The 25250-nt window shown below is 39.3% G+C and overlaps 1 long non-coding RNA gene across 1 annotated transcript; it reads right to left on the minus strand.

Moving 5' to 3' along the window:
• Positions 1–2378: 2378 nt before the first annotated feature.
• Positions 2379–24804, minus strand: LOC115900304. Its single transcript, XR_004059961.1, has 2 exons — positions 24761–24804; positions 2379–3027 (listed from the first exon to the last, which is right to left on the minus strand). It is a non-coding gene; the product is annotated as an uncharacterized LOC115900304 (long non-coding RNA).
• Between the last annotated feature and the right edge of the window lie 446 nt (positions 24805–25250).

Here is a 25250-nt window from a genome sequence, read left to right on the forward strand (position 1 = left end):
CCATTTGCCCATTTAGTTTTCTTTTTTAGAGCTGGGGTCCTACTCTGTTGCCCAGGTTCGAGTGCAGTGGTACAATCATAGCTTACTGTGGCCTTGAACTCCTGGGCTCAAGCAATCCTCTCACACCAGTCTCCTGAGTATCTGGGACTACAGACATGCACCACCAGCTAATTCTTTTATTTTTATTTTTTCTCAAAGAGGCAAGGTCTTCATTTGTTGCTTAGGCAGGTCTTGAACTCCTGTCCTCAAGTGATTCTCTTGCTTTGGACTCCCAATGTGCTGGCATTACAGGCATGAACCACTGTACCCAGCCACACTGTTACCATATTTCATTTTACATTGTGTAATACTCTATTGTAGGCTGGGCACAGTGACTCAAGTCTGTAATCCCAGCACTTTGGGAGGCCAAGGTGGGTGGATCACTTGAGATTGGGAGTTCGAGACCAACCTGACCAATATGGTGAAACCCTGTCTCTACTAAAAATACAAAAATTAGCCAGGTGTGGTGGTGGGTGCCTGTAGTCCCTCCCAGCTGTTCGGGAGGCTGAGACAGGAGAATCACTTGAACCTGGGAGGCAGAGGTTGCAGTGAGCCGAGATTGAGCCATTGTACTCCAGCCTGGGTGACAGAGTGAGATTTCCTCTAAAACAAACAAACAAGCAAGCAAGCAAACAAACAAACAAACAAAAAACCAAACTCCATTGTAACGCTTGAAAAAAAATAAAAGAAACAAAATCTGTTGAGCTCTTATCATATGCCATGTATGTTGCACTGATTATCTCTCCTAATAATACCATGAAGTAGGCACTATTATACCCATTTTAAAGATGAACAAGTTGATGCACAGAGAGGTTAAATAATTATGTAGAGTCACATAGTCAGTAAGGGATAGGAAAAGGGTACAAATTCCAGCAGCTTGATCTGAGCATCTTCACTCTCAGCAGATACCCTCAACCATTTCACTTCTCCCTTTTTAACATCACATTTGTTGAAATATCACTCATATTTAGTAAAATCCATCCTTTTAGGGTGTACAGCTCTATGCATTTTGACATCATACCGTAATCAAGCTACAGTCACACAATCACCCACTCCTAGTCAGCCTTCTTCCCCTTTCCCAGTCCCTGGCAATTGCTCCTGTGTTTTTTGTTAATATAGTTTTGCCTTTCCCAGAATGTTGTATAAGTGGCATTGTGCTGATTGTGCTATATATGGTTTTTGAGTCTTCCTTCTTTTACCTAGCCTCGTGCTTCTGAAGTTCTTATCTGATGTTGCACGTGTCAGTAGCTCATTCGTTTTTATTGCTATGTAGTATTTCATTGTGGTGGATGTAACTTAATTTTTGTTGTGGTTTTTCCTTTTATGTTTGTATCCCTCATTTATACTATGTGCCCTTTGAGGGTACCAGTGATGCGCTGGTCATCTTTAGGATCTTGACACAGCACTTCATGCTCAGTTGTGGTTTGGAGATTTCCATCATAGAAATGAAGTAGTAAGGGACCATAGCAAACAATATACACACTCATTAATAGTAAAGTAAATGAAAGTTATCCAAATTTTAGGTATCCATAGATGCCAATTAACCTAGAAAAACCATAGACAATTTTTTTAAAAAATCACTGAATGCTAGGATCCAGGGACATACATTCATATATGACTGCCGTTGGTGGAATTTATAAATTGGTTTAATTTTGCTAGACACAAACCTGCAATGATGTAAAAGGAGCTAGACACTCTTCTAGGCCTAGATCCATTCATTCAGTTATTAAGCAGGTATGCAAAAGAGAAATCTGAGTAAAGATATATATAGCAGAACGATTTGTAAAGTCTCGCATTTTAAGCAATTCAAACACTCCCAAATTAGGAAATATGGAAGCTAGCTACATACTGCAGCATAAATGGATACTATGTAGATTAAAAATGAGAATAACATGACTGATGTAATGTGCAAATATATGAAAATAAGAAATTAGGAGTGGTAAGTTTCTATTCATTTTTAAAATTTGTCAAATATATCTTGAAGAGTCATTACCCCAAATTACAAACACACACACACACACACACACACACACACACACACACAGAGTATTTTTACTAAAGTAAGATAAAAAGAAATCTGTCTGTGGCAGGTTAGTTACTCAATCAAATGGTAATTCTGATGCTATGTAGATAGTGGTGCTGGAACAAAAGAATATCTAAAACACAGAGCACACCGTCTGATACTGCGGCCGAGGCATGACTATCTGTATATAACTAAAATTGAATGGAATCAACTTTACAGGTTTTTCAGGCCACTCTCCTTATCTGTTTACTCCCTCTTTTCTCATGTATAGGTTTCCCTCAATTGCTAGACATTTGGTGTGGAATTGCCTAGGTGAATTAATTAAATTGTTTTTATTCAGAATGAACAGAGAGTTGAATACAGATAGATGCAGTTTATTTTCTTTGAAAGTTTCATACTTGGCTGAATATTCGTTTTCTGTTTGGTTCCAGGTCTTCCCTGTTTTTGGAAGACTGTGCTAGTTTGGTGAATATTTGACAATTCAAGTTTCTTCTACATAGAAGGCATCAGAATGACATTTCCTAGGAAAATTCATGCTGCAGGCACAGCCTGTGTGACAGTGAAAAGACAATATTGGGTGCTCTGGTTTCATCCTTTCTGTCCCCTTTCAGAACATGTTTTAAATCTATTAAAGATGATTTTCTCTATTGTGAAAGTTAATTTTGACTCTCATAGATTGACAGATCAGTCATTTGTTTTGGTGATGAGCACTTTTGTAATATTTCTTGTGTAGAGCTAGCAAGAACCTGACAGTACTTCTCCTAACAGTTGAGAAGACTGAAGTGTTGAAAACAACTTGTCGAATATAAAAGCAAGAGCGCTAGATCTCCGAGAAAGCACATCTTTGCTCTTAAAGTCGAGGCTGGCTCTCAGTAGGGCATATCAACCCTGCCTTTCTGGCCCTGTCCATGAGCACTCTGGATCTCTGCAACAGGGCGACGTAATGAACCAGCCGTTGGTGTTACCTGAGAGTGAAGAGAGAAAGACGCATAATGAACCATGAATCACAGGAGCCTGGGATGTGAACACTGAAAGGGAGGATGGCACATTCTAACTAGCCTTGAATAAGCACCATATGACTGCTATGAAGGTAGGAGATCAGGGATAACTGAAGATTACCCCTGATTGCTTACCCATGCAGTTTACCATTGATGTTAGGATGCACTACATACCCAGACCTGAACCTCACAATCTTCTTCTATAGCATTCCAAAAAGTGCTACATGAGATGCATTCAATGAATACATTCAAAGGCGAGGCAGAATAAGGGCTGACTGGATTCCTGAAATAAACATGATTCATGAAATCTTTTTTTTTTTTTTTTTTTTTTTTTTTTTTTTTTTTTTTTTTTGGGGTGGAGTCCTCCTCTGTCACCCAGGCTGGAGTATAGTGGTGTGATCTTAATGATCTTAGCTCATTGCAACCTCTGTCTCCTGGGTTCCAGCAATTCTTGTGCCTCAGCCTCCTTAGTAGCTGGGATTACAGGCACCTGCCAGCATGCCTAGCTTTTTTTTTTTTTTTTTTTTTTTTTGTATTTTTAGTAGAGAGGGGGTTTCACCATGTTGGCCAGGCTAGTCTTCAACTCTTTACCCCAGGTGATCTGCCTGCCTCGGCTTCCCAAAGTGCTGAGGTTACAGGAGTGAGCCACCAGGCCTGGCAGTGATTCATGAAATCCAACAGAACAGAAGAGGTAGAATATTTGGGGATAAAGGGAAATATGCAAGAGGAAGGGAGAGTACATTGTCTTTCTTATTTATTGAGAGTATATCATGCACCTAACCCTGGAGATGGTGTTTAGGGATCAAGAGTAACTGAGGTAAGTTGGTGAAAGGAATGGTCCTGTCGTGAAGGAGGTTTCAGTCTTACGGGGTGCCTAGGCAAGTTGAAGTCAATTATAAGAGTGGGAGAATGTTCATTTGGGCAATTGTAGGGCACTAACCAGTTGATTATTGGATGTGAGTTAATAGAAAAATCTTCCAGGAGACATTGGCAACTAAATTACGGCTTAAAGGAAGGGGAGAGAAAACCTGGGTACCAGAGGCTCTGGCTGCCATATGGAAAAGTTTGGATGTACATTTCATCTTACATCCCCCTTACAGAGGGAAATGGGGATGCAGTGAAAATTCCTAAGCCAGGAATTGATAGGATTAAGTTTGCATCTTAAAGGGGTTACTCTGGTTACAGAAGAGACAATGGATTGGAGAGAGACAAACTGAAGGTAAGGATAGTTTGAAGACTGTTGCGGTCATCTAAGCAATCAATGAGCCAAGCCAAGGTCTCGATGGAGACACAGGAGTGTGTGCGAATCAGTAAGATGGACAGGAGACAGAATCGTAGTAGTGCGTAAGCCTTGTAAAAGAGTGAGGCAAGACTAAATCCCAGGTTTCGGATTTTGGCCATGGGATAGATGATGCTGCGTGTCCTGAGCTGGACAATACAGGAAGAGTTGTGGGTTTCAGAACAGGAGGGATAAGACAGGAAGAGGCAACAAGCTTAGCTTTTCTTTTCTTTTCTTGTTTAGTTTTTCTTTTTCTTTTTTTTTGGAGAAAGGGTCCTGCTCTGTCACCCAGGCTTGAGTGCAGTGGCCTGAACATGTTCACTACAGCCTTGACCTCCCCAGCTCAAGTGATCCTCCTGTCTCAGCCTCCCAAGTAGCTGGGACTACAGGTGCTTACCACCATGCCTGGCTAAATTTTGTATTTTTTGTAGAGATGGGGTTTCACCATGTTGCCCAGGTTGATCTTGAATTTCTGACCTCAAGGAGTCTGCTTGCCTTAGCCCCTTGATTTTCTTAAATTCAAAATTCTTGTGAGACATTCATGTGGAGATGTCTTACAGGAAGTTAGTAATGATGGAATGGCAAAGAGCTGAGCTTATGAGAAAGGGACATGGATTTGAGGGTGATGAGAAGGGTCGGAAAAGACTTTGAAGAGATATGGAACCAAATGATGGATTCAGGAATGTAATTTATGCTAATGTAGGGTTCTCGGAATTATAGAGAGGAGAGGTTGATATTATCAGTGTCTGCTTATATTAATCCCTAAGAATCAGAACTTTAATGAGGCTTAAAGAAAAGTTTAGGAGGAAGCAGTGGTGCTAATTAGACTCAAATCTACAAACTGGAACAGGAAAGACGTCTCATATTGGTGCTGTCAGTAATTTTACTTAAGTCATTTGCTTCTAGATAACATCAAACTTCCACCTATAAGGTGAGGATAGCAGTCTGACCCACAGCACTGTTTGAAATTGATCGTAACATACCTTAAAATGATCACCAGTCTTGATCATTTTAGGAGTTCCTCACTGCATTTGATATGGGATTTCTAAAAATAGTGTTTCATTTGTCCAACTAGGACCATTCATATTTGTAAGATACTTGACATTGTATAAACACCTTCAAAGACATTACATCATTGGATTCTCTCAGTAATCTAGTGAAATAGGCAAGAGAGTCATTATTATTCTTTCAATTTTACAGATGAGAAAACTGGGGCTATAAGAGGTGAAATGACTTGTCCAAGATAAGTCACCATCTAGTAAGTGGCAGATCTGGAAATCTATCTAGTTAAGGCATCTGGACTACAAATATGATTACAGTTTTTACCACTATTCCATAACAGTCCATCACTTAGTCTTTGGATTCAGATTAAATGATTTAACTAGATCAGCTAGACTATTCAGATTAGCAAATGTATGAGACAATCAGCCACGTGCAAGCCATTGGGTAAGATATTGGAGAGACACAATGACAAATACAAGACATCTTTGGGAACTGGAAATCTCCTTGAGGCACATGAAAGTGCCTGATCAATTGGAAATAGTAATAGAGACATAAAATGATAGCAATAATCCAAGACATCTTAAAATGTTGGGGATGGACCATCAGTACTCTAGAGATTCAGAGAGAAAGTCGTTTGCACAAACTTCATGGAGGAAGCATGACTTGAATTTAGCCTAGGAGGTAATCAGAGAGAAAAATGAAAGCAGCTAAGGCCAGGACACACACAGGGCACAATGGCAATGAGAAGGGACAGTCAAGATTGCTTGACAGGAAGTAGAACCGGTTGGTTGGAACAGATGTTTTATGCAAAGATGTTATGTTGAAAATTCTGTAGAGGGAAAGTGGGCAGTTGTTAAAGAGTTTTGAAATATTAATCTAAGAGGGTTAGTAAAGTATTTTTTAACCTGCGTTGTTTTATCAGATTCGTTTTTTTTTTTGTTTTGTTTTGTTTTTTTGAGACAGAGTCTTGCTTTGTTGCTCAGGCTGGAGTGCAGTGGCATGATCTCAGCTCACTGCAACCTCTGCCTCCCAGGCTCAAGCGATTCTCATGCCTCAGCCTCCAGAGTAGCTAGGGTTACAAGTGCGCACCACCACACTCAGCTAGTTTTTTATTTTTCAGTAGAGATGAGGTTTCATCAGATTGGCCAGGCTGGTCTCGAAATCCTGACCTCAAGCGATCTGCCTGCCTTGGCCTCCCAAAGTGCTGGGGGTTATAGGCGTGAGCCAGTATGCTTGGCCAAGATTAGTTTTTTAAAAATCACATGGTTAATTCAGTGGAAGATTTCTGAAATTTCATGTACTGATTGATTCATTTGTTAAAAATTCATCTCATTTTGTTGTTCAGTTTCCTAACCACAATGAGGGAAAATCTTCTGTCCCCCTCCATTAGAAATCAACTGCATTTAAGTAATAAAAGTTAAATATAGAATTTATGTGCTATTTTCTACTAAATTGCTGAGGTTTTCAAAAAGCAACCTGCTGAGGATCTTTGGAGAATGTTTTCTCTGCTGCTGGAGAACCTCCCTTCTTTGGGGACTTTCCTGAGAATTTCCTTGAGGTTAGCTCTCATTACATTCAATGGATCAAGTACTAACACATTGAAAAAGACAACTTTTTCCAACAAGGGAAAGCAAATGTCAAAAACTGACAAAAGAAGTCAGAAAATGTGGCAATTCTTTGGCTTACAGTTAGAGAAGATGATGGCATCCGACATCTTAAGCCACCTGTTTAAAGCACACACACATGCCAGTACTTAAGGAAGCTAAAGCTGAGGCTACTTTAAATCTTATCAAAACCACTATCAGAAAAAGATGACAAAAAATACTGTATGTTTACTGATAGCTCTAGTCACTATTCATGTCTGACAAATTATATAGCCAGTAGACAACTTTGGGTTATCTCCTGGAGATATCAGTGATGTTACCACATTGGCGATGGCTTAGCCTGAACAGTGACAAGAGGCTAAAGGCTTCTGTACCGACATCTGATTATGTAATATTCGAGGTGTGCCAAAAACTTCTAATCAGGATAAATGAGTTCTGAGCAGTGAAAAGAAAAATGCATTACCTGTGCTAGCACAGATCCTGAGACGCTTATCAGGAAACACATTTCATGGTCTCAAAGGAGCTCTGTGGTTCTTCTTTGAAAGGTGAGTACTTTCCAACTAGACAAAGGTTTCACTATTACTTGGTGCAACTGAGTCAGGCACTGTTTTGCAAGTAAACTGAGTAAAAGAAACATTCATTTATACAAATTGTGAATCCTTCTGATTCCACGGAAGAGCTAATTTCCGCATTCAGAACACATGTGAATTCTTTGGCAGGATACACTTCATTCTACTCCAGCATGAAGTTAAATTAAATCATCCAGAGTAACCAATCTGGGGAAATGTCTTTTTAAAACACGATTTTTTTCTTCTTCTTCTTCTAACAGATCTGGGTCCTATAACACAGGTAATATAAAGATTTCGACTTGAACTACATAAACATTCTTTCAACCACAATGGACTAACAGTAATTCTGAGTGAAGAGATTTATTTCTTGATATATTTTTATTATTATTATTATACTTTAAGTTCTAGGGTACATGTGCAAAACGCGCAGGTTTGTTACATATGTATACATGTGCCATGTTGGTGTGCTGCACCCATTAACTCGTCATTTACATTAGGTATATCTCCTAATACTAACCCTCCCCCTTTTCCCCACCCCGCAGCAGGCCCCAGTGTGTGATGTTCCCCACCCTGTGTCCAGGTGTTCTCATTGTTCAATTCCCACCTATGAATGAGAATGTGCATTGTTTGGTTTTTTGTCCTTGCGATAGTTTGCTGAGAATGATGGTTTCCAGCTGCATCCATGTCCCTACAAAGGACATGAACTCATCCTTTTTCATGGCTGCATAGTATTCCATGGTGTATATGTGCCACATTTTCTTAATCCAGTCTATCTTGATGGACATTTGGGTTGGTTCCAAGTCTTTGCCATTGTGAATAGTGCCGTAATAAACATATGTGTGCATGTGTCTTTATGTGCGATTTATAATCCTTTGAGTATATACCCAGTAATGGGATGGCTGGGTCAAATGGTATTTCTAGCTCTAGATCCTTGAGGAATCGCCACACTTGGCTCTGGGATAACTTGTATGTATATTTTCATTGTAAGTGACTTTGAACCTTTGGTATCTGGCCTCTAGAGTTTTGGTGGCTGTGTTTACTTTCAGAAATTTTCTTATGCTACTAACAATAGGGTTATCTGAGATATAACTGAATCTATTGTGCTAGCAAAAATAAAAAATAAAAATAAAAATAAAAAAATAAAAAAATAAAATAAATCACATCTTGGACCAGTTCTGATCTGTGGGCTGCCAGTTTGCAACCACTGATTTAGTTCTAAGTGAGTTACTCATGGACATATAATTCGTTGGTGACAGAGGTGGATCAACAACAGAGGTTCCTCTAATTTTTAGCCTTAAGTTGTCCCCATCATATCATGCTCCCAATTTTATTTTATGTATTTCTTCTCAATGAAATGGCTCTGTACCATTAAATTGTGTTTTTAGAAAAATCAAATCTATCTGTTTTCCAGATTGATTTCTTTCAATAAAACTTGGGTTTATAAAAATGCTCATCGCCTTTCTTCTATTTCATATGAAATGTTGAAAGGGCTTCATGCTTGATTTTAAGTTAAGATAATGAAGTCACAAAAGACATAAAAACAATGTGTGAGCAAATGTCTTTGCCTGCTGTCGTCACAATTTTTATTTCAGTAATCGCCTGAAATCAATGCTTTGGTGAAGGAGAATGCAGGTGGACTAAAAATGGAAATGGGTTGCAGTAATTCGGTAACGAATTATTCACATTGTGAATACTGTTGGTTATCCACCCAACACCTGTGCTCCTGTACTCGTTAATTAAGAACCTAATTACTTATACCCCTCCCTCTGATGACTAAGGAGCAGGCGACTTCCTTCTACACTGTGGGAGCAGATCATGCTTAATCTGGGGCAGTAAGGGCAGGCACTTCTCTGTTTTCCCTTATTGGCCCAGGGGTAGGTCTATATTAGTAGACTCAACAGACTGATGGGGGCACTTAACACCCAGTGCTTGAGGGAGAGCTTTCTCTCTTGGTCCTGCCAGACATTAACAAGAGAGCTTTGTAGTTCTAATTGCCATGGGCAGCCACCTGATGACCATGAGGGTGACCAACCTTAAGGTGAAATTGATGCCTGTAGGGAAGTAAGAGAGAAAGAAACACAGTCTTTGTTGACATGATTGTGCTCACGATCATACTGAGCCTGGAGTCCTCCTTTCACTCTCTGAATTTGCAGTTATGTGAAATAGTATATTTCCTTGAGATTTGAACTAGTTGGTGTTGGAGCTTTCTATCACCTGCTGCTGAAAAGGTCATTGCAGACATTCTAAAGCTGCTAGAAGAGTGTGAGGAAAGGTGTGTCCACTTGTTTTGCCTTCTCCTCTGTGTGTACAATGGAAATCTGCAGTGCAGGAATGATCTTAACCATGTAGAAAAGCATTGGTGCAGGAGGCAGAAGCCTGGATTCCAGTTTGGGTCCCAGCACGTTTATGGTTTCTGTGATATTGGATTAAACACTTAGCATCACTTAGCTTCTTTTTTTTTTTTCTCTTTAAATGGGCATACAAATACCTGCACCAACTACCTTATAGAGTTTCTGTAAGAATAAAATAGGATAATGTCAGTGAAACTGCTTTGAAGAGTACAGGCTCTCTCTCTCTCTCTCTCTAAATATACTTATATATATTATAAATAAATAAATATATATATATATTTATATATATATATTTTCTTTGAGATGGAGTCTCGCTCTGTCACCCAGGCTGGAGCGCAGTGGTGTGATCTTGGCTCACTGCAAGCTCTGATTCCTGGGTTCACGCCATTCTCCTGCCTCAGCCTCCTGAGTAGCTGGGACTACAGGTGCCCACCACCAGGTCCAGCTAATTTTTGTTTACTTTTTTAGTAGAGACGGGGTTTCACTGTGTTAGCCAGGATGGTCTTGATCTTCTGACCTCGTGATCCGCTCACCTTGGCCTCCCAAAGTGCTGGGATTACAGGCATGAGCCACCGTGCATGGCCTCAATATAGATATTTTGTGTTAATCACCCACTGCTATGAGATAGGCTCTTTAAATATGTTTCTGATGAAATCATCACAACAAATCTTGCAGGTGAGTGGTGGTATCCCCAGTATACAAGTGGGAGAAACTGAGCCTCAAAAACCCTAAATACTTTGCCCATGGCCACCCAGATGGCAACCAATAGAAAGGGCATTCCAATCTGGGTCTATCTGACTCCAAACCTGTACTTCACCCACTATGCACCCTATGTAGTGTGGTGAGCTGTGGTTGGAAAGGCCTGTCAAAATCCTAGATGCAATTAAAATGGGCACCAGGAATTGCTACTACACCTTGAATAGCTCCTCTCTCCCGGCTCTGTGCTTGACCTCCATAGTCTCATTTGCTCCCCTCGACAGCCTTGGGAGGTAGGGCATTACTATCCACATCTTATAGATGAGAAAATGATGTGCGAAGTTCAAATGTCTTGCCCAAAGTTGCATAGTAGGCAAGTGATTGAGACAGGATTCAGACCTTTATCTAGGTCTACCAAAGTCTTAATTGAACCCATTACCTCCTAGGTTGGAAAAGAAGCAGATGATGTGGGGGCCAAGGAAAGAGATCACTATTATTGAGGTGTAAGCATGAGTGTGGCTGGGGTTTGAAGTCAAATGTACACAGGACAGCCCTGCTGTAATCAGTGCTGGCTATCTGGGTTGTTACTCTCTAATAACACCAATAGGTAGTAAATAGTTGTTACTCTCTAATGGCACTAATAGATAGTAAATAGATGTAATGGCACTAATAGTAAATAGATAGTAAATAATAGATAGTAAACTCTAATGGTAAACTCACGCTTACTATTGAGGTGTAAGCATGAATGTGGCTGGAGTTTGAAGTCAAACGTACACATAGCAGCACTGCTGTATCAGTGCTGGCTCCCTGGGTTGTTACTCTCTAATCCCATGTCACCCTTCCTATTGGGAGAGAACTGTTTTGCACAGCCCTACCCCAGTTGGTGTGGTGCAGGGAGGCCCCACCAGGAGAGACCAGAGAGGGCCAGCAAGTCTGGGAGAGACCTGAACAACAACCAGGGACATTTTTCCCATGAGAAAAACAACCAGAAACTGGTAATCCCTGAGCCTATCACATGCTAATAATTTTTGATACAAATAGTTTTAAAATTGATCACTGCCTTAAGCAATACACTAAATGTAATTCAAAAGTTTTTAGTGACTTGGCATCACGGTTGTGCACAGGTACATTATTCTGTGATAGCAATTGTTTAGTCTGTCTTTCCCTAATGCCAGATAATTTGCAATCACTCTGGCTCCCAAGGCATTTTTCTTCCAGCATTCTTTCTCGTTCCTAATTTGGGCATGTGATTTGCTGTAGTCTGAGAAATCGAGTAAATGCAGTTGTTAGAATTGCATGTAAAATAGGAATCAATGAAGCCTGTGCAGCCAGTAGTGTGGTGGATGAGCTTTGGTAAATCAAATCTGATGAGGGCTCTGTGGCTGCAGGGATTTTGGGAGGTTGGGTAATCAGTTGCATTCCATGTGATAGGGTTTTCCTGAAGACTGGCCGAAAGAATTCATGAGGTCACTTGGTCCGACCCTCTTATGCAGTATATGAGGAAACTAGGACTCAGCTAATAACAATGGCCAATATTTATTGAGTACGTATGATGGTCCAAGCAATACTGTACACACATGATCTCATTTGCTGCCCCCTCCCTGCTGTCACAGCTCTGTGGACTAGAGATTGCTACGCTCATTTCACAGATGAGAAAACAGAGGCACAAGAAGGTTAACTAACTTGCCCAAAGTTACACGGTTCATAAGCAGTTGAGAGAGAGCTCAAATCCACACAGCCTGGTTGAGCAGGGCCGTTTTGTAAACACTGTGGGCAACCGGAAGTGACTTGCCTGAGGCCAATCAGGAAATCAGAAATCAGTGAAGTGTAAAGATGAGAATTCAGGCCAGACAAGATTATCAGCCTAGGAGTTGTAAACTGTGCCTTGATGTCTAAATCCGGTGTTAACTACACACACACAAACACACACACACACACACACACAACACACAATCATGCTGGTTTACAAACTTTCCAAAGTTATCTTTCAAATCACCTAATTTCCCCCTCACTCTCTCTTTATACCACGTTATAGTGCTTTTTACTACTGGTGAGTAAAGGATTAGATAGGATTTTGGCTGTTTGGAATTCTACTCTTTGCAAAATGACCAATGAAAATTTGAGAAATAAAATACCAGGAGAAACCATCCTGAGTATTAGCTTCATAATGAAAAGCCAAAATCAGTGTGTAAAAGTTTTTATTAGGTGAGAAAATTTAAATATTTTTTAAGAGGGTGTTTCTAATCAAACATTTATCAGCAGTCAATTAAGACTTTCCAGTCTTTTCCAAAGCCTTGTGATTGAAGACCGCTCAAATTACGACCTTATTTTTTTTTAATCAAATTTTAAAAAGTAAAGGCAGGATTTGTATCAGGACTTCTCCCTCTTCTGAGGTTGTCTCAGCAGGGGTTGTCTTAAGTGTCTGCTTTATTGTGTCAACCCTATGCACTTATTTGTCAGAGATAAAGTAAATGGTATAGCCTGAAGTTCTGAACAGACACCTCACCAAAGATCTACAGATGGCAAAGAAGCATATAAAAGATGGTCCATATCATCTGTCCTCAGGGAAATGCAAATTAAAACAACCATGATAAACCACTACACACCTATTAGAGATGCTAAAATCCAGAACACTGAGCCCTCATTCACTGCATATGGAAATGTAAAGTGGTCCATTTGCAGCCACTTAGGAAGACAGTTCGGTGGTTTCTTACAAAACTACACATACTCTTAATTTTTTTTTTCTTTCTTTTTTTTTTTTTTTTTTTTTTTTAGAGATAAGGTCTTGCTTTGTTGCCCAGGCTGGTCTCAAACTCCTGGGCTCAAGCGATCCTCCCACTTCAGCCTCCCAAAGTGCTGGGATTATAGGGATGAGCCACTATGACTGGCTAAAACCAAATATATCCTTACCATGGATCCAGCACTCATGCACCTTGGTATTCGTCCAAAGGAGTTGAAAAATTCTGTCCACACAAAAACCTGCACACAGATGTTTACAAAAGTTTTATTCATAATTGCCAAAACTTGGAAGCAATCAAGATACCCTTCAGTAGATGAATGGATAAGTAAATAGTGATCCATCCGTACAACAGGATGTCATTCAGTGCTAACAAGAAATAAGCTGTCAAGCCACCAAAAGACACTGAAAAACCTTAAGTGCATATTACTAAGTGAAAGAAATGCATCTGAAAAGGTTGCACTCTATGTGACATTTTGGGAAAGGCAAAACTATGGAGACAGTAGAAAGATCAGTGGTTGCCAGGGGTTGGGGGAAGAAGGAAGTAACAGGTGGAGCACAGGGGACTTTCAGGTAGTGAAACTATTCTGTATGATACTACAGTGATGGACACATGCCGTTGCACATTTGCCCAAACCTACAGAATGTATAACATGAAGAGTGAGCCCTCATGTTCACTGTGGACTCTGGATGATGATGGTATGTCAGTGTCGGTTCATCCATGTAACAAATGGACCACTCTAGTGGGAGATATTGTTAATTGGGGAGACTGTGGGTATAAGGGAGCAGGGAGCATATGGGAAATCTCTGTGTCCTCCGTTTGCTGTGACGCCAAAACTGCTCTGAGTAAGGTCTATTTCAAAAAAATATTTCCTCAGGAGCTTTTATGAATAGCTCAGAAGATTTCTACTGCACAGGAGAATTATTACTGTTGATAAAAATTTCAGTTAAGTTTGCAACACTACAAGGTTTCATTTTGGCAAATCAACATTTTGCATCAGTAATGCCTGTTTCTTTAGACTTCATTTACTGGTGTTACAATTTTGCAAAGATTTGCAGTAGAGCATTTATTTGATCACATATGCATACATACATATATGTGGTATATGTGTGTGTCCACATGTATGAATGCATGCGTCTGAATTTGTACATGTCTTTACAAACACATGCATACATGTGTGCCTAATGTATTAGATCTCTGGTGGTCACTGACTATTTACATGCAAATTTTGTCTGTCTCAGTTGTGGTAAATGGTAGTAGTAAACAGAAATCAGGATGTGTGAATTAGGTTATGTGTAACCATTTGCCATTTGCATTGTAATTAATTTTATATTCCATGTATCAACAGTATATAAAACACCCTCTCTCATTGTCCCTGGAATCTAGGGCTTCTGCTCTGTGACTCCTGACAGTGGGACTCCAAATCTGTTAACAAAGCAGAACAGGAAGTCCTGGTCAAGGCAATGGGGCAAATACTTGGGTACAGCAGCACTTAGACCGGTCCAGGCCACTTCCTGTGCAAGCCTGGGAACCGCATTCCTTCACGTGCTTTGTCTACCTGCTCTCCTTCTCTGAAGTTAGGAGAAAGAGAGAGAGAGAGAGAGAGAATCAGCCTGCAGGAGAGGAATCCTCTGTAGACACATGCTTCGATGGTTCCCAGCCTTCAGGAGTTCAGTGGCTGATTCATGCATGTATTTGGAGGTGCCTTATCTAATTATAACTATATGGCTGTAACTGTCTTCTTTCAGCCAGTGTGCCTATCCAAGTTTCCATCTCTGTATCTACTCTAACAGATCTTTCTAAAATAACTTTCACCATCACATACAAATGTTCACTTTGAAATCTGATAATTAAGTCCACGGAGCACTAGCTGATGTATTTGCTATTTCTCAATTGGAGTTCTGTTCAAGATATCATTTCACAGCATTGCGGTTTGTTTTGATGGGAGAGTGGGAATATTTATTTGCTTTGTGAAGTGAGAGGAGGTACCTAAGTGCAAGATACATCTGATAGTGGGGAACACGGGGGGAAACGCTCCAATAACAGTTATAAATAGTAGTTGTTATTTATCGATCATCTACCATACATCAAACTCCATGCCGGGGGCTTTGCACACATTATCGTAATCATCCCAAAGACTGTATAAGGAGGGCTATGTTGTTTCCACTATATGGATGAGGAAACCAGGACTCAATCCTTCTTGGCTATGAAACATATTTTTTGTTTTCTTTTTTTTGAGACAGAGTCTCACTCTGTTGCCTGGGCTGGATTGCAGTGGCGCGATCTCGGCTCACTGCAACCTCTGCCTCCCAGGTTCAAGCTATTCTCCCCACTCAGCCTCCTGAGTAGCTGGGATTGCAGGTGCGCTCCAGCACTCCTGGCTAATTTTTGTATTTTTAGTAGAGATGGGGTTTCACCATGTTAGCCAGGCTGGTCTTGAACTCCTGACCTCAGATCATCTGCCCGCCTCGGCCTCCCAATGTGCTGAAATTACAGGCATGTGCCACCACACCTGGCCCATATTTTTTTCAAAGAAGGCTTTAGACGTAGAAAATTTGATACATGGATTCAGATTCTCAGAGTTTAATGTGGATTTTGGAAAATCATTCCTTGAGTCTGTTTTTCCCACAACTCTTTTGTATTTAGAGTTTCTATTGGATCCGATTTTACAAATGTGCTGAATGCACCAAAATTTTACTAAACAATGTACCTTTATTGTTTTCAGTGGAGCATGGGGTTAAGAGTGTGGATCTCTAGAATCCAACTTCCTGGCTTTCAACTCTGACCATGCCACTTCCCTGCTCTGTGACCTTGGGCACAGCAACTAATTTCTCTGTGCTTTCATGGTCTGGTCTATAAAATGGGTAATTATGGCTAGCACCCTCCTCAATGAACTGTGATGAGGGTGAAACGAGTCCACGTGAGCCACGTTCTCAGAAATGCATTTGGTATATGGTAAGCAACATGTTAAGTAGGTTATTTTTACTTTAATTCACAGGTTTGGTTCCCCAGTTCCTTCCAAGCTACTGGAATGTCCCTCTTCCAAATGTAAACGTGAACAAGGGAAAACACATTCTTTAATACATGCCTTGTTGCATTTCGAATGTTCAGTTGCCATTGAGAACATATCCCTTCGTTATAAAAGGAAGTACTAAAGAAAAAGAGCCTATGGTCCTAAAGGGCCCCCCAATCTCAGACAGCTGATTAGCTGGATTGTCTCGTCAAGGTTGTGAGAGAACTGGAAACAACAGGAGTGTCCAGGGCCATTTCATTGCTTTTGTTAAATACGATGAAAATTGACCAACTAGTAGCCCACGGCAATAGGTTAGTCAAACTGAGACTTGACTAAGAGGCTGATCATAATAATGTAAGGAGAAAAATGAGCAAGACATTTGAATGGCAAGGTTGTGTGGGTGGCAGGCTTGTTGTTGAGGTAACTGATGTTATAACTTTATTGCATGCTTATTTCACTCAAGTGAAACATCTCCATGACAAGCCAAGACAGAGCTCTGCAACAACAGACACTTACTGTTCTGTTCGTTCATTCTTTCTCTTTCATTCTTTCTCCTCCTTCCTTCGTTCGTTCGTTCGTTCCTTCCTTCATTCGTTCCTTCCTTCCTTCCTTCATTCGTTCCTTCCTTCCTTCCTTTCTTTTTCTTTCTTCCCTCCTTCCCCTCTCTTTCTTTCTTTCTTCCCTCCTTCCCCTCTCTTTCTTTCTTTCTTCCCTCCTTCCCCTCTCTCTCTTTCTCTTTTTCTCTTTCTTTCTTTCTTTCTTCTCTTCTTTTTCTTTCTTTCTTTCTTTTTCTTTCTTTCTTCTTTCTTTCTTTTTCTTTCTTTTCCTTCTTTCCTTCCTTTCCTTCCTTCCTTCCTCCTCCTTCCTTTCTCTTTTTCTCCTTCTTTCTCTTTTCCCTTCCTTCCTTCCGCTCTTCATGTCTCTTTCCATTTCTCCCTCTTCTCTCCCTTCTTACCTCCCCATTCTTCCCATCCCTTCCTTCTTCTTCATTTCCTCCACTCCTCTTTTGAATTTTGGGTAATCAGCTCTTCTATTTTCTTAAAATAAATAGCCATCGAAGCAATTTTGGTAACACACACACTATAGGCAATGACAAACGTGTAGGTGTTCATCTGCCACAAAGGTTAAAGAGCTTTAACTTTTCAATTGTCAGCTTTAACCTGACAATTCCTGTCAGCCCTGAATTGTGAAAAATGTATGGTAAATTGTCTAAATGCATTAAATCAATGTAAGTAACATGTAGAGAATAGTGGAGAAAGTTTGGGCTAAAATGGCTGCACATAACAAAGAAACATTAAAAAAATGACAAGTTGAATGTAGTCTCCACTTCTTCATTAACTTTGTTTTGATGAATCTGTACCGACTTGTTAGAATTACCATTGCTGTAATATTGGAATGGTATAGTAAGAAAAACAGAGTATAATTATTCAGTGCACTCAGAGACTTCTGAGACATCCTGCTTCATTTTTTTCTATAGAAGTCAGCAAATTCAGCATCGAACATTCTGACAGGGAAGAAATAAATCAAACCAAACAAAATTTAAAAACCTAACACAAGAAAATATCTTTTAATGTTTGTTTCTGTTGCCCTTTCCTCTATGATGATCTCGTCTCTCAGGTTTTCCTCGGTTAGAAAGTATTCTAAATGAATTAAGGAGAGTCACAAACGAGATGTCAGAGCAAATTCTTACATCAGAAGTAATTATTTACCCACCTCCAAACTCCCTCAGATGTTGAACTGTTCAAAATCTGATTTATTTCTATCCTAGTCATCTTAGGAACTTGCGATCTTACTTTTCTGAGCAATCACATAGGATGTATTTATTGCTTTAGTTATTACTTAACACACATAACCCTCGCATGTCAGGGTTTTTTTCTTTTGGGGCAAAGACTTTCTCATGTGTAAATCTTATTTAGTTGTGAGATGAGCAGTCTGGACTGTATCTTATGCTGATGTTTCTCCTTGCAACAGTCTCCTACATATCATAACAGGTTTATCAATAGGTCTCTGTACGCCTTGACCTCTTTCTCATGTGAGTCTGTGCCCAGCAACATCAGGAGAGCTTGTCATTGGCAGGGGCTGAGTGGTTGCCAGTAACTATACTTTTTTTCTGTCAACAAAAGGAGGAGGCAGTGCCGGCCCCGTTTGGGATTCAGCCCTCCTCTTGTGCTAATAATGTGATGTGTCATAAACTGGGCTATTCACACATTCACACAAGGAGCAACCCTAGGTTTGTTTTCCTTGTGAACCCAGGAGAAGTGACACTCTTGTCTGTAAATTCTCACTGAGTTACACATGACCTTGTTCACACCAGGCCATGCTAGGGCTGAGGCTAGAAAGATGAGAAGAGAAGAAGACTCTTGGATTGTGGTCTGGTTGCTCTTCCCTCTCTCCCACAGCCAAATCCCGGCAAAGGAGAAAGAGGCAGGCATAGCTCGAGGGTGAACATTTATGTTCACAATGAATGAGGCTCTCGGGAGGTCTAAAAATGTGCCCCTCTGTCTAGAGAGAGGGGGAAAAATTGGAGAGGCAGCTATGTCTTCTTTTATTCCCCATTTGGAAACAGAGTTCAATCAATACAATTGACTTCAACCCATGAATGTCATATGTGCATTTTTCCAGGCTCTTAATTTTAAAGCCAGTGTTTGGAAATGTTCAGTGATGACATACAGGTGACATAGAAGCCAACGGCCAAGGTTGAATTTATCACCGAGTGTTCAGGTCACCTGCTAACTGTTCCAAGTATCTGATTCCAAAGCAAATAGATTTGATTCCAAAGTGAAATATCGTATAGCTCTTAGGATCTCCTTTGGGGCATTTAAGCTAAGTAAAAGGACAAGAAATGATTTACTGCACAGGCTACCACTGCAGTCAAAGTCACTAAAATTTCTGGAGATGAAAATTTTATTTCATTTCTTTTGCATTAAATCATTCATAATGGGCCCGGCGCGGTGGTTCACGCCTGCAGTCTCGGCACTTTCGGAGGCGGAGGCAGGTGGATCACGAGGTCACTAGATCGAGACCATCCTGGCTAAAGTGGTGAAACCCCCGTCTCTACTAAAAATTCAAAAAATTAGCCAGGCGTGGTGGTGGGCGCCTGTAGTCCCAGCTATTCTGAGGCATGAGGATGGCGCAAACCCGGTAGGCGGAGCTTGCAGTGAGCAGAGATCGTGCCACTGCACTCCAGCCTGGGCGACAGAGCGAGACGTCTTAAAAAAAAAAAAAAAAAAAAAAAAAAAAAAAAAAAAAAAAGAAGAAGAAAAAAACCATTCATAATGGCTTTTCCCTTGTGAAGTTTTATGAAAACAGCAACTATTTATTCGGATATGCAGATAAAACTCTAGCAATTTCTATTCTCTGCATAATCATTACTAGGTCTTTCTGTGATACTGATCAGCTTCATTCATCTGAAAATACCTGATAGCTCCTGTGACCATAGTCAGCTCCCTGGGCCTCGGTTTCTCCATTTGGAAGAAGGTGATGTGAAACTATTGATTTATTAAATATTACTATCTTTTTGATTCATAAAAACAGAGAATTACTATGAGGAGTGCTAGTAACAATTTATTCAGAAGACTTCCCTGGGCAAAATATCTAGAATACTAATTCCATATTGAGAGAAAAATCTATTGATCTACACCCCACTACTTCCACTTTATGCCTATTTGGTAGAGATGGGGAATGAGAAGCTACATTTGACTTATGAGACCCATTAGTTTAGAGAAACTTGTATTACATGAAATTTTTATGAAATGACCTCCTACTTGTACTGATGCTGTTTTTTAAACTTGTTTATTATGGAAACTAGTGGATAGAAGGCCTGGATGATTTCATGTTCTCTATAATAAATCAGAGTTATTAATCACCATGGTGTGTGGTGTAGTTGGTTGCAGTTTTCTCAATCAAAGAGTGAAACAAAATAATTTTTATATGCTATTTTTAGGCATTTTGGGCTCTATAATGAATATTATTTTCAATATAAAACAGTAACTCAGAAAACAAAGCACTGTATTTTTGTGACTCTGGGCTATTTCATCTCCCTCAAAGCAACCTATGTTATAAGCTCTTATCTTTAGAAGTTGCATTCTTGCAAGGCTATTCTACAAGAATGCACACTTTGCTTAGACTCAAATCCATATGACATATTCAATTCATTATGTTGGGATTGATACTAAAATATGTCAAATAGTTATTGGATAATTATATATCATTAGAAGATAATTTTTTTCCTTTACCTTAACATTATTTAACAATTTTTTGACTGCTATGTTTGAAGTTCTTGAGTTACAATTTTTAACCTAGATACTCCTCTAAAGATTTTGAGATGGCTTTTAAAAATGTTTGTGAACCAGGTATGGTGGCTCACATCTGTAATCCCAGCACTTTGGGAGGCCGAGGCAGGTGGATCATTTGAGGTCAGGAGTTTGAGAGCAGCCTGGCCAACATGGTGAAATCTTGTCTCTACTAGAAATACAAAAATTAACTGGGCCTGGTGGCACACACCTGTAGTCCCTGCTACTTGGGAGACTGACCCAGGAGAATCACTTGAACCCAGGAAGTGTAGGTTGCAGTGAACCGAGATCGCGCCATTACACTCCAGCCTTGGTGACAGAGCAAGACTCTGTCACACAAAAAGAGAGAGTTTGTATAGTGCTTGAGTGTTTAAATGGAACACCAACTACTGGTTATTGTGCTCATCTATATCTAGATAACAGAAGTCAGAAAGTCTCTAAGGAGAAAGAACACCATGCTTCTTGGAGCTATGCAATGAAGACTCCTTTCTCTATTCTTCTTGGGTATTTTGTGTTGTCAGCATTGAATTTGTTTCAATTAAGTGGGGAGTCACAAACTTCAGCTGGATTTCCCAAACTTGTTTGATCTTCACCTGCAGTGTCTTTAAAAAATGGAGTGCTTAACAAAGGCCTATGTTCAGAATTTTCATTAGAGAGTTTGCTCTTTAGGTCTAAGGCAGTACACAGGAGATTCTTGGGATCAAGCAGATTTGAAAATAGTGTCATTGAGGAAAGCCCAGAATCAGCTAATTCTGCATGATGATCTCATTTCCAAGAATGTACTAATCAATTGAGTTGGGCAAAAATAATGTTTAAAATAAAGAATGAAACACTCTACACAAATGCCATAAAATTGGAAGAAAATTCATCTTTCCTTTTGGTCCTCGCAGAACTATAGGTTTTTGGGAGCATATCGTCAATCTGCAGTATTAGGAACTATAAGACCGTGCAACGCTGATTCTCCTTACAGTTGCTATTGATGAAACAATTCCAGACTCGTTGTTAAAATGACCAAATTCACTCTTTCACTTGCCTCATGGTCCAGGTGCTTGGCAGAAATAGACCCAATGACCATTTTTAATTTCAGTTGCTAGTACTCCTACTTCGTTTATTATTGATAATATGGACACTGTCTGGGAGTGTTTTCAGAATTTTCAATCACTTGTAAAATTCTGGATTATGGTGGCTACGGGTGAAAATGGCTATATCTACATGGGTGACTTAGTGAATATGAACTGTTGTTCTCAGCGCTCCAGCCCTTCATTAGGAAATCATGGACAAGCTTGTTTTTCTTGCCTGGGTTTACCACAGCCAAGCCCACGTGGCTGGAGATGAAACTGCCTTCTTTAAAGCACACCAAAAAAGTTTACTGTATGTTTTCTCCTCAATTTTCACAATTTTATTGGTCTTTAATAAGCATTTTCTCAAGAGCTTGGCAGTTTCCAATTGTTTTAAAATCATTTTTTACTAGCGGCTTCCACGCCACACCTGTGGAGTGGGTCTGTGCTCTCAATCATGTTTTTATGGGACATGTACGAGCAGAAACACAAAGAGGAGAGACAGAATCCCACTTTTAAGCTCAGTGCCTTACTTTAACCCACAGGGAGAAAAGGGACAACTTGCCTGCTCCTTCATGTTTGATGTGCTATGAGCAGCTTCAGTGATGTGGTTTCAACAGGCAGGTGCTTTCATTTCATTCTGTTTCTATTAAAAAACCTCCTCAGAAATGCAATTTATGGTAAATTTGGGAAAGTCGATTCTCCAACTCATAAGGCTGAATGTATTGCTTAAAACCTAAGCTAAACAATACTAAACTTTAAAAAACTACCACGTAATTCTGGTTGTAGGGAATAAATCCCACAATGTGATTTTTCAGTACAGATAGGTGACAAATTAACGTAATGATATAATGACTTGCGTACATCTATCCTTTACACGAAAGGTGTTTAATTTACTGAAATACAAGCTCGTGATTAAGATCTAAGAATTTTCTTTAATAACTTTCTGATTCTTCAGCCCCCTTCCTAGAAGCAATCCTTTACGTTTGGCCTATTTAAGCTCTCACAAACACTATTTATCACAATTCTATATGAGTTCTGAATATTTCTTTATTTAACCATCTCCAACTTAAAATTTCCTTTAGTCACCATTACATCATTTATTGGGCATTTGAAAACTTGAGTTTAAAGACCTAATAACCCCTTTATTCCCCTCTCTCTTTTACAACACTTCAGATACATAGTTGTTAGGAAGCGGAGTTATTAACTCTAAATTAGTTAAAAAAAAAAAACCTAAATAAGTAGCTCTTCTAGTAAAATTTATAAGTTTGTAGAAAGCACAGATAGTCTGTCTTCTCCAATCAGTATTTGAATTAAGTGATAGTAGTTTTTTGCGCAGTAAAAAATGTTTTCAATAAGAAGCAATGTTTTGATAAATGGAGGAAAAAATTCAAATTACATAAAGCTTTGTAAAATTGTTTTCATTATCATATACATTTATTTTTAGAAGTCTGACTTTGTTACAGAATTATGTTATTTTTGTGATGTTAAAAGTTGAATTTATTTCCGCCTTAGTTAAACTAAATTTAAAACTGCTTTTTATGATTTGCTTTTTATGTAGAAGGTTAGAAAACAAACAGTCCAGCAAATGAGAGTTCAATGTCAATAAAAAATCTCCAATATGTATAATTAATATTGAAAATATTTTTATTGTTAATAACTTGTTAATTGAGAAAATCAATTTTCTTTATCAGAGCAAAAATTAAAATTCATATTTAGAAAAATTTCATTTTTCTTTTCCTATTCATCTAGTCCATAGATCAAAAGCAATCAAAACATGTATTTTGGGGAAATATACAATTATGTGTATGAATTTTGCTTTTATATAAAGATAAAATGTAGGACAAAATAGGTTAAAGGAATTTTTGAATTTTTAAATGCAACTACACATATTATTAATATGTATTAGTATATCTTACTTACTTTGTGTCAATAATATTTTTACTTCACACATCGTGAAGATTTTATATTTATCTCAAATTATAAATTTCAGAATGATGCAATAAAAGTTGACCTACATTTTAGAAATTATTTTACTGAATAACTTTTGATGGTGATATTGTAAGATAAGATAATTCCAGAGAAACACCAATAAACTAAACTTTCTTAAGAGGAAGTTGGTGAGGCTTTAATAAATTAAATAGAGGCAAATTCATTCCACGATAACTTTTAGAACAAGTATACTGCACTAAGATTAATTGTTCTTTTTTGTCTGCCTCTCTTTTAATTAATTTTAATTATCATCATCATCATTCAAAATTTGACATTCCTAATATATTGTATTTTCACAGAACTTTCCTTGTACATCAAAGGATGGGTCGAGGGTGCTGTCGACCAATTCTGTTCCTCCGATCTCCTCAAACGCAGAGTCGCCCAGGCTCTGACAGTTTTGACACATGCATAAGGACTGGCTACTTTGCATTTTTTTAATATGGCAGAAAATTCGAACTAATATTTTAACAATAAACACTGAAATGAGGGGCAATATTTCTTTACATTGCATTGAATGGAAAAAGAATGAGAGAAAGGAAAATGGAAGTAATCTTCGACCTTGTAGAAAATGAGTGAGTTCCCTGGAACGAGGACCAGCTTTTACAACATCCTCCTCAGCCCTTCCTTGTACAGTGTAGGATTTTAGCTTTAAGGTAGAGATTTCTCCCAATATCATAGGATCTAATCGTTCAATGCATCATTCAAGAATGACAACAATAAAGATATAATTAGCCGTCATTGTAGTCAAGTTTACTACATTTCCCAGTAGGAAGCACATCTGTGTTTTTAGTCCCTGTGAAACTGAGGTCCAGTCTGTAAGGGTGGATTGCACGCAGATCTTCCAGATGAGTGATTATTTTCTAGGGCAAAGGGATGGATCTTGCAGAGTTAGTTTTCCTGCAGTAATAAGCCTGATGGGATAAATCCAAAACGCGCTAACCCTGTATCTAAGGAACCTGGAATGGTGAGTGTAACTGAGACCCATCTGGTAGCCGTGATTCAACACACACCTTAACGGCACTACCCCAAAAAGAAACACATTGAACCCTTCCAAAAACTCATTCTCAAGGCATGCACATGCAAACAAAGAGAACCCCAACACTCACAGTTCATTTGAATTCACAAGGGAAAATTTTCGGGATGATTGTTGCTTTGACGTTGTCTTACTGTTGCAGAAGGAAGTCAAACCTGTTTTTAATTGCAAAACCAAATGGTTTATGCATGGGCTCTGCATGCTTGTGTGAACATGTTGCTTTTATAACCCCCTCCCCGCTCCACGAACACGAGACTAGGCTTGCCAGCATTGTGTTTGAGCGTGGTCACATTTAAAATGAAGAGCCTTGCAGGGGTTTTTGAAGGTGAGTGGGTGGGTGGGGGGGATGTCAATCTGTCAGAGATGTCACCATAAGTGGATCTATCTGCCTATGTGTTACCACTTGCTAATTATGGATTTGGGTGATAATTGTCATACGCTTTGCCACAAAATGTGCAGTAAAATGCATTTTCTGGGGGTAGAGGGTGACGTGCGGAGAGGGCCGAAGCTAGGCTCTAAGGGCTTGTAATCTACAGATTGAAAGGCTGTGCTGTAGGATTGTC

The sequence above is a fragment of the Rhinopithecus roxellana genome, chromosome 11 (assembly GCF_007565055.1).
Source record: "Rhinopithecus roxellana isolate Shanxi Qingling chromosome 11, ASM756505v1, whole genome shotgun sequence".
In the NCBI taxonomy this organism is placed as follows: Eukaryota; Metazoa; Chordata; class Mammalia; order Primates; family Cercopithecidae; genus Rhinopithecus; species Rhinopithecus roxellana.